Source organism: Pseudophryne corroboree, unplaced genomic scaffold, assembly GCF_028390025.1.
Source record: "Pseudophryne corroboree isolate aPseCor3 unplaced genomic scaffold, aPseCor3.hap2 scaffold_1212, whole genome shotgun sequence".
NCBI lineage: Eukaryota > Metazoa > Chordata > Amphibia > Anura > Myobatrachidae > Pseudophryne > Pseudophryne corroboree.
In genome coordinates, this window is record NW_026967838.1 from 30,682 (window position 1) to 41,413 (window position 10,732).

The window sequence follows — 10,732 nt, forward strand, 5'->3', positions numbered from 1 at the left end:
ATCACAGAACTCACACAGGTGAGAAACCATTTCCATGCTCTGAGTGTGGGAAAAGTTTTGCATTAAAATCACAGCTTGTTAGACATCAGAGAAGTCACACAGGTGAGAATACATTTCCATGCTCTGAGTGTGGGAAATGTTTTCTGTGTAAATCAGAACTTGTTAAACATCACAGAACTCACACAGGTGAGAAACCATTTCCATGCTCTGAGTGTGGGAAAAGTTTTGCATTCAAATCACATCTTGTTGTACATCAGAAAAGTCACACAGGTGAGAAACCGTTTCCATGCTCTGAGTGTGGGAATAGTTTTGCATTCAAATCACATCTTGTTGTACATCAGAGAAGTCACACAGGTGAGAAACCATTTCCATGCTCTGAGTGTGGGAAAAGTTTTGCAAGCAAATCACAGCTTGTTAGACATCATAGATGTCACACAGGTGAGAAACCATTTCCATGCTCTGAGTGTGGGAAATGTTTTCTGTATAAATCAGAATTTGTTATACATCAGAGATGTCACACAGGCGAGAAATCATTTCCATGCTCTGAGTGTGAGAAAAGTTATGCAGGCAAATCACAGCTTGTTATACATCAGAAAATTCACACAGGTGAGAAACCATATCCATGCTCTGAGTGTGTGAAATGTTTTATGTATAAATCAGAACTTGTTAGACATCATAGATGTCACACAGGTGAGAAACCATTTCCATGCTCTGAGTGTGGGAAAAGTTTTGCAGGCAAATCACAGCTTGTTAAACATCAGATATCACACAGAAGTAAAGCATTACTATGAGCTGATACATAACAGGGTTGAAGCAACACTCCAGTGACACTTTAAGTTACCCATCTACATATAATTGGAAGGTGTTATTAATATAAGACTGGAAAAGATCAGTCAGATAAAACTTACTAATTCTATATACTCGCGTATTTCTCATACGTCCTAGAGGATGCTGGGGTCCACTTCATGACCATGGGGTATAGATGGTTCCGCAGGAGCCATGGGCACTTTAAGAATTATCAAATGGTGTGAACTGGCTCCTCCCTGTATGCCCCTCCTCCAGACCTCATTTTTAGAAATGTGCCCCGACAGACACTGGATGCACACCAGGGAAGCTCTACGGAGACTTGTTAGGTTTTTTATTTTCAGGGATTACTGCTGGCAACAGTCTCCCTGCTTCGTGGGACTGAGGGGGCAGAAGTATGAACCAACTTCCTAAAGAGTTTCATGGCTCTGCTTCTGGTGACAGGACACCATTAGCGCCTGAAGAGTACTGAACGCTAGCCGTGTCTAGATGCTCACTCCCACAGCACGCCATCACCCCCCTCACAGAGCCAGAAGACAGGTGAGTGTAAGAAGATAGATCTTCAATCAACATAACACACAGGGTGCTGGGCGCACGGGGGGGTGGGCACCCTGGGCAGCAAAATACCTTACAAACTGGATAAAAGTGGGCATAAGATGCCCAGGCACAGCCCTACCCCTGCCAGTATAAATATTATATGAACATTTTTGAGGTGAAATTGCACCATTGCGGGGGCGGAGCTTCCTCTTCAGTCAGCCAGCACACTGCTCAGCGCCATTTTCACTCAGGCTGCAGAGACAACGCTGGTCCTCCTCCACTTCTGACTACAAGTATCAGGGTGCAAAATGGAGGGGGGGGCACAGCGATTTTGGTACTTTACAGGTGTATTTACATTGTAAAACAGCACGGCATGTCAGTGGGCATTTTGTGTTCACAGACATTATATACTGGCGCTGGGGATGTAAACTGGCTGCTCCTAAACTGTGTCCGTCTGGCAGATTTTAATGTGGGTCTGTCCCCTACAAGTCCCAGAGTGTCTGTGTGTGTGTAATACTCGAGTGTGACATGTCTGAGGCAGGGAGTTCTTCCCCGGAGGAAACCATTTTAGGGACACACAGTTGTAATGTGGTGGCGCTGCCGGCACACCAAGAGCCTGCATGGGTGAAAGAAATACGTGATAGTATGCATCATTTCAATAGGAGGTTAAATATGTCTGAATCTCATGCAGAATGCTGGAGAAAGTCTGTGGAAGATGTGATTTTTCAGGGTTCTGTTCTTCCACCCGCAGGCGACTCCTCTGGGTCACATAAGAGACCGTTTGCAAATATTGTAAATACTGACAACGACACGGACACTGATTCCTGTGTCGACGATAGTGACTCCAGGGAAATAGATCATAAATTGGTGAAAAATATACAATATATGATTGTGGCTATAAGAGAAGTTCTGGAGGTTACAGAAACCACTCCTGTACCTAAGGAGAAGGCCTATTTCTATAAAGAAAAGAAATCTAAGGTTACTTTCCCTCCTTCCCACAAGCTAAATACTCTCTTTGAAGGGGTGTGGGTGAATCCAGAAAATAAATTTCGTATTCCAAAGAGGATTCAGATGGCTTATCCTTTCCCTGCTGATGACAGGAAAAAGTGGGACTTACCCCCTGTGTTAGACAGTGCACTGTCCAGGTTGACAAATAAAGTGATTCTCCCTGCACCTGGGACGGCTTCACTAAAGGAGCCGGCAGACCGCAAAATGGAGACTACATTAAAATCCATTTATGTTGCCAATGGTACGCTGCTCAGGCCCACAATTGCTTGAGTCGCGCGATTGAAAAATGATCAGAAAGCTTGTCATCAGATATTGACTCGATTGATAAAGATGAGATACTCAAGTTAGGGAATATCAAAGACGCTGACACATACATGCTAGAAGCCATGAAAGATATTGGACTCTTGGGTTCAACAGCCGCTACCATGGCAGTATCGGCTAGGCGGGCGTTGTGGATTCGCCAGTGGAACGCGGATGCAGATTCCAAAAATAATATGGAGGCTCTCCCGTATAAAGGTGAGGCCTTATTTGGTGATGGACTGGATGCGTTAGTCTCGGCGGCTACCGCAGGTAAGTCGACCTTTTTGCCTTCTGCTCCAGCAGCGGCAAAAAAGCCATCACTCTCGCATGCAGTCCTTTCGGCCCAATAAATACAAAAAGGCCAAAGGTTCCCTCATCTTTGCAGGTAGGGGAAGGGGAAAAGGAAAGAAGTCCACAGCGGCTTCAGGATCCCAGGAGCAGAAGTCAACACCTACTTCTGCCAAATCTACAGCATGACGCTGGGGCTCCCTTGTGGGAGGCCGCTCGGGTGGGGGCACATCTAAAACTGTTCAGTCAAGGTTGGATTCAATCTGGCCTGGATCCCTGGGTTTTACAAATAGTGTCCCAGGGGTACAAGCTGGAGTTTAAAGACGTTCCCCCATGCCGATTTTTCAAATCGACTTTGCCAGTTTCTCTACCGGAAAAAGAAGCAGTAACAGCGGCAATTCAAAAATTATGTCAGGATCAGACAAACCCCTCACAACAAGGGGAGGGGTTTTATTCAAGCGTCTTTTTAGTTCCGAAGCCGGACGGCTCGGTCAGACCGATCCTAAACCTAAAAAATCTGAATCTACTTGAAACGGTTCAAGTTCAAAATGGAATCACTAAGGGCAGTGAGTTCCAGTCTGGAGGAGGGGGACTACATGGTGTCAGTAGACATAAAGGATGCTTACCTGCATGTTCCCATTTATCCGCCCCACCAGGCTTATCTGAGGTTCGCGGTTCAGGATTGCCATTACCAATTCCAGACGTTGCCTTTCGGTCTCTCCACGGTGCCGAGGGTATTCACCAAGGTGATGGCTGAGATGATGGTCCTCCTTCGTCAAAAAGGAGTCAGTATTATTTGTTATTTGGACGATCTCCTGATAAAGGCGAGATCCAGGGAGCAGTTGCTACAGAACATCACAGACTCCCTGTCTATACTCCAACAACACGGTTGGATCATAAATTTTCCAAAGTCACAGTTGGAACCAACGAAAAGATTGTCTTTCCTCGGAATGATTCTGGACACAGAGGTTCAGAGAGTTTTTCTTCTGGTGGAAAAGGCTCTGGAAATCCAGAAAATTGTGAAACATATATTAAAGCCAACAAGTGTGTCGATCCATCAGTGCATTCGATTGTTCGGAAAGATGGTGGCGGCCTATGAGGCCATACAGTTTGGCAGGTTCCATGCCAGAGTATTCCAGTGGGACCTGTTGGACAAGTGGTCGGGTTCCCACCTACACATGCACCGGAAGATGGTCCTGTCGTCAAAAGCCAGGATTTCGCTCCTGTGGTGGCTACACAGTTCTCACTTACTAGAGGGATGCAGGTTCGGGATTCAGGACTGGTTCCTGGTAACCATGGATGCAAGTCTCCGAGGCTGTGGAGCTGTCACTTAGGGGGAAAGCATCCAAGGAAAATGGTCAAGTCAGGAAACCTGCCTTCATATAAACGTGCTGGAATTGAGAGCCATTTACAACGGCCTTCAACAAGCGGTACATCTTCTGCAAGATCACCCGTGCAGATCCAGTTGGACAATGTAACAGCAGTCGCGCACATAAACAGGCAGGGCGGAACGAAAAGCAAAGCGTCAATGGCAGAGGCGAAAAAAATCCTCCGCTGGGCAGAAAAACAACTACGAGCTCTGTCGGCAATATTAATTCCGGGAGTAGACAACTGAGAAGCAGACTTCCTCAGCAGACACGATCTCCATCCAGGAGAGTGGGGCCTCCACCAAGAAGTTTTCACAGAGGTGACAAGTCTTTGGGGAGTTCCTCAAGTAGACATGATGGCATCTTGCCTCAACAAGAAGCTTCAGAGATATTGTTCCAGGTCGAGAGACCCTCAAGCAATAGCAGTTAATGCGCTGGTGGCCCAGTGGGTGTTCAGGTCGGTATATGTCTTCCCTACACTTCCGCTGATCCTAAAAGTTCTCAAAATAATAAGAACAAGAGTTTGTGCAGTCTTCATTGCCCCAGCCTGGCCAAGGAGGGCTTGGTACCTAGATCTTCAGGGGTTGCTCATAGAAGACCCTCGGCCTCTTCCTCCTCGAGAGGACCTGCTACAGCAGTGGCCGTGCATATGTATCAATACTTACCTCGGCTACGTTTGACAGCATGGTTGTTGAGCGCCGGATCCTAGCTTGAAAGGGTATTCCCAAGGAAGTCATTCCCACTCTTATTCAGGCCAGGAAAGGAGTAACGTCTAAATATTACCACCGTATTTGGAGAAAATGTGTCTTGGTGTGAATCCAAGAAATCTCCTGCCGAAGAGTTTCATTTGGGACGTTTTCTACATTTTCTACAGGCTGGTGTAGATGTGGGCCTTCGTTTGGGGTTGATCAAGGTCCAGATTTCGGCCTTGTCAGCTTTTTTTTTAAAGACAATTGACCTCTCTTCCAGAAATTCAGACCTTCATGAAAGATGTTCAGCACATCCAGCCTCCATTTGTGCCTCCAGTGGACCTTAATGTGGTGTTGCAGTTCCTTCAATCGGATTGGTTTGAACCTCTACAAGAGATAGAGTTGAAGTTTCTCACTTGGAAAGTGGTGATGCTTTTGGCTTTGGCATCCGCAAGGCGGGTGTCTGAATTGGGGCCTTTGTCTCACAAGAGCCCTTACCTGATCTTCCATGAAGATAGGGCAGAGGTTCGAACTCGTCAACATTTTCTTCCTAAGGTGGTTTCATCTTTCCACATAAACCAACCTATTGTGATGCCAGTGGTTACTGACACGTTCTCTGACTCAGTCTCTAGATGTCGTTAAGGTTTTGAAGATTTATGTCGCTAGAACAGCTAGGATACGGAAAACAGAGGCTCTGTTTGTCCTGTATGCTCCCAACAAAATTGGGTGTCCTGCTTCCAAGCAGACTATTGCAGCTGGATCAGAGGAACGATTCAGCATGCTCATTCTACGGCTGGATTGCCGTTGTCTACGTCGGTGAAGGCCCATTCTACTAGGAAGAGGGGCTCATCCTGGGCGTCTCGGCATTACAACTTTGCCGAGCAGCTACTTGGTCAGGGTCAAACACATTTGCAAAGTTCTACAAGTTTGACACCTTGGCCGATGGGGACCTCAAGTTCAGTCAATCGGTGCTGTAGGGTTATCCGCACTCTCCCGCCCCTAATGGAGCTTTGTTATAAACCCCATGGTCATGAAGTGGACCCCAGCATCCTCTAGGACGTATGAGAAAATAGGATTTTGATACCTACCGGTAAATCCTTTTCTCCTAGTCCATAGAGGATGCTGGGCGCCCGTTCCAGTGCGTACTCTACCTGCAGTTTGGTTTATTAGAGTTACACATGTTGTGTTATATTAGTTTCAGCATGTTGCTGTACTTGGTTCATGCCTGTTGGCGTGTGTTATTTTGAATGCCATGTTGTGCAGCATGGTTGAGGTGTGAGCTGGTATGTATCTCACCATTAGTATTAAAGTAAATCCTTTCCTCGAAATGTCCTTCTCCCTGGGCACAGTACCTATAACTGAGGTCTGGAGGAGGGGCATAGAGGGAGGAGCCAGTTCACACCCTTTGAAAAGTCTTAAGAGTGCCCATGGCTCCTGCAGAACCGTCTATACCCCATGGTCATGAAGTGGACCCCAGCATCCTCTGAACTAGGAGAAAAGGATTTGCCGTAGGTATCAAAATCCTATTTTTGCAGTTATACAGGTATACCTATCGTATAATATACCTTACATGGAAAATGAGCATATTCCATAAACACATTATTTCAATTATAAGATACATGTTCTTTTAACAGACTTTGTACAAATACTTCTTATTTCTGGGAAGCAGGTCCAATGTGTGTAATAGAATTGGAATTAGCCACAAATAAGGCTAACCAGCTTCTAGCTTGTTACCAAGGACAGTAGGTGCTAATATGAACATAGAGCTTAGAGAGATTCTTCAAGAATGTATGAGATCAGTGGGTGTGGTAAAAGGATTGGGTGTAACCAAGTATTATAAAATAAGTGCACCATCAAATTTCAAGTTATCTTCCTGTAACCCTGAGAGAAACAAATGCTGTCTCTCAGTCTGTACAAGGGCGTGGTCTTTGGAATAAATCTTTATTAAACTGAATTCAATTCAATCTGTTACTTCATACAACATGGAAATAAACTATTCAACAGACATAGAGAAGCTAGCGTGAGGACATGGAGCTGCAGGTAAATGGGAAACTTTAGATGGAAGGTTACTAAACACATAGTGTCTGGACTGTAGGTATAAGAAAAATAGGGAATGTGGGAGATTGTACTTTGTACACATTTGTTGATAGGAATAAATAGTGTCCCAAGATTTCCTGAAATGCTGGAATACCTTTATCTTTCCATGTCTGATAGTGAGCTATTGTGAGAGAGGGTGAGAGGTTAGGGTTGCCTGAAAATGGAACATATCTGGAACAATGCAGATCTGTATGTAACCATGTATTAATAGTCACCCAAGTCTTATAAGTGTCTGTAAATAAATGTGACAGTATACCTCTAGGACGTTATGTACGGGGCAGATACAGAAGGGCGGCAGGAGAGAATGGTGAAAATAGCTCTTCCTCTAATGGTAAACTAGTGAAACGAGACAATCGTGAACAGTGGGAAATATAACAAAATGCTTATTTAGAAAACGTCTGAATATCTGGTAGATGAAGGCCTCCTCTAGACTTTGGTTGAATCATCTTTAGTTTGGAAATTCTAGCTTTTTTGCCTTTCCATATACATTTAGAAAAGGCTTTTGTCCACCGAAGGTCATTAATTTTGGAAGCTAGATCACCAAACATTTGTGCTCAAAGGGTTAATCATTTCTTAACCAGAACTCCACATTACTAGTGCCTAATAGAAGCAGCTCCCAGCTGACATAGCCAGTCACAGATAGCTGTAACAAGAGAATGAGTGATGCAAGTTACTCTGGTAGAGAGCGCTTATACATTTATTAGAACTTAGTAGAATTTGTCCATTCAGGACACACAATTAGTTAAAATGACTATAAAAGTAGCAATGATGTATCAAAATGTTAATACAACTCTCCTCCACAGCAATGGATATAAACAGTGACAGATAGCTTTACCTATCACAGGCAGTAAGAACGCAGTGTTCAGTTAGTGAATGGTCAGCCAGCGGTATGCTGCTACCTCACGCTCACATTAGTTATTCTCACCAGCTGTATCTATAGCCGTCCTGGATATAAAGTCTCCTATGCTCCATTGAGCTGCTCGGGTGTAGTGGAGTGTAGCAAGTGCTTTGTGATATGCAGCGGGAGGGAGGCCGCGGCTCACGTACTTCTGTCTGTCTCCGTGCTGTATGGTGGCAATTGGCAAAAGGAGCGCAGTAGGTGTGGGAGGGTGCTGTCCCTCCTTAACGCGTTTCGCCACTGTCCGTTCTGGCAGCTTGTTCAGAAGGAACGGTAATAGTGTGCACTCCATGTAGTCACCTTTTTAAAGGCATCAGTGTCCAATCAAATGTCTCAGTTCATTATTAAGGTGATGCTCACACCTGGAGAATGTATTCAAAAGCAACTGCCCCATGTGAAGTTTGATAAAGTATATCTTATCATTATAGAAATAGTATTATAAACATGGCCTCATTGAGAAATTGCTAGTTTAATAAGCAACATATATAAAAAGCATACATATATATATATATATATATATATATATATCTTCATTGTTGATTCATATACATATATTCAAAATGTAATCTTTAACATTCAGTTCCAGCAACAAGAGTCCTCTATGTGCTAAATAGCCTAGTGGGTTAAAGCGCTGGTATACCGACCATAGAGGTCCGCAGTTGATCCCCCTGTTGGGCTTTGGTAAATTATTTTTTCTTTCATCAAATTATATATTCTTTATATCCTCCATTCTATAAATTGCTTATCTGGCCAAGTCTCATAACTTATCCAAATCATTGGTGCATCACATACAAATGTAATCTCTCATGAACACATTACAGCTAATCTTGTTTGACTTTTTTTCTTTTTCAACTTTATCATTAAATTCCAAGATCATAATTTTTCAATGGGCTAAATAGCCTAGCGGACTAAAGCGCTATTACACTGCGCAGTAAGACCCGGGTACAATCCTCCAGCAATACTCCAACTTTTCTTCAGAAAATAAAATTACTCAATCTTCAGGTTAAACAATACTCCTTAGTCATCTATTATTCATATTAACTTCCACCACTATAAGAGCAAATACACACACACACACACACACACACACACACACACACACACACACACACACACACACACACACATATATATTGCTAAAAAATAAATAAAGGGAACACTTAAACAACACAATGTAACTCCAAGTCAATTACACTTCTGTGAAATCAAACTGTCCACTTAGGAAGCAAGGAATAGGGATGTATCTGCACACACACAATTAATTAGATAAGAATTGGGAACAAAAGTTCCATGAGAAACCCCTATAAATTATTGGTAATTACCATTTATTATGGGGGTGCTACCAACTACAGCTAGAGTGAATGCCAGAAAAAGAAGAAGAAAGGGCTGTACTATCGGTGCACACAAAGAGAGGTGATCTGGTTATCACTTCTCCATAAAATGTAACCTTTATTATTATTCTCATAAAAATAGTATAGAATGTCTTCATTTAGACTGCAAGTTAAGGCGAAACATAGATGTTAAAATCATTGACATAGACAAAACATGTCGAAGTGCAATAGAAGTTATTGAATGTGAATAAAGATTAAAAATGTGTGTCCGTGTTCTTCATTCTAATGTCCAAAAAAAATGTAATATTTGTCCCACACTACGCCAGTAATCAATTATTCTTTAATTTGTCCACATTATATATATATGGATATTAATCTCACTGTATACTCAATGTAAGGTTTCTATGACATAGAGGTATGTGGGAGAGTGCAGGTCCTGTTTAGTGTTGTAATAATAGTTCAAAATTACATAATAGGTCTTCGACCAAAACAGATGAATCAATTATTGCTATTTTTAATTGTAGTGCCAAACACCTTAGCCGTTATCCAGCAGATAGTGATAATACTAATTGCACTGATGGAATGTAATACTAATAAATATAGTGAGCGTTATTTAGTATATAGTCTACTATGAATATATAATACACCGTCTAGAGAATATCTATATATCTCCTCAGTAAAGGCAATGCACTAGGTCTAATTACAGTAAATGATACACCTTAGAGGATGTATACCTTCATTGATTAACTATGTGATAGTTATGATAACCTGGTGCACACACAATTATTGGCCTTAGAGGGGAAGCACCCTCATTATTTGGGACTGGTGCCACCCTCTCAACTAATCACATTTAAATCCGTACATATAAAGATGATAGATGTATTTCAACTTATGTATGGTAATACCTCATTATGAGGTGTATCACTAGACCAATAAATCATGCACACCTTTTAAATATCCAAGGTATACTATTATAGGAAAGATTTTATTTATTCAGCATATTCATAGAGAACATTAATTCAGATATTGATTTTATTATTGCTCAATAATCGCACACCACAACTGCGTGCTCAACTAAGTAGTTGTAAATGTTGGTATTAAAACATTTATTGTGCTTGTCTGCTGGATTCTATCCCAGATGTCACACAGCCTGCAAAAATTTATCCTATGTATATACAGTGTCTCAAAACTAGGCTGACATTGTTACCATCTGTTAGCAATTATGGTGTCGGGTGTCGTGCGGAATGCCGGCGCTCGGGCTCCCGGCGACCAGCATACCGGCGCCGGGAGCCCGACCGCCGGCATACCGACAGCGTGGCGAGCTCGCCAGCTGCGGGCACGGTGGCGCAACACTATTTTATTCTCCCTCCAGGGGGGTCATGGACCCCCACGAGGGAGAATAGTTGTCGGGAT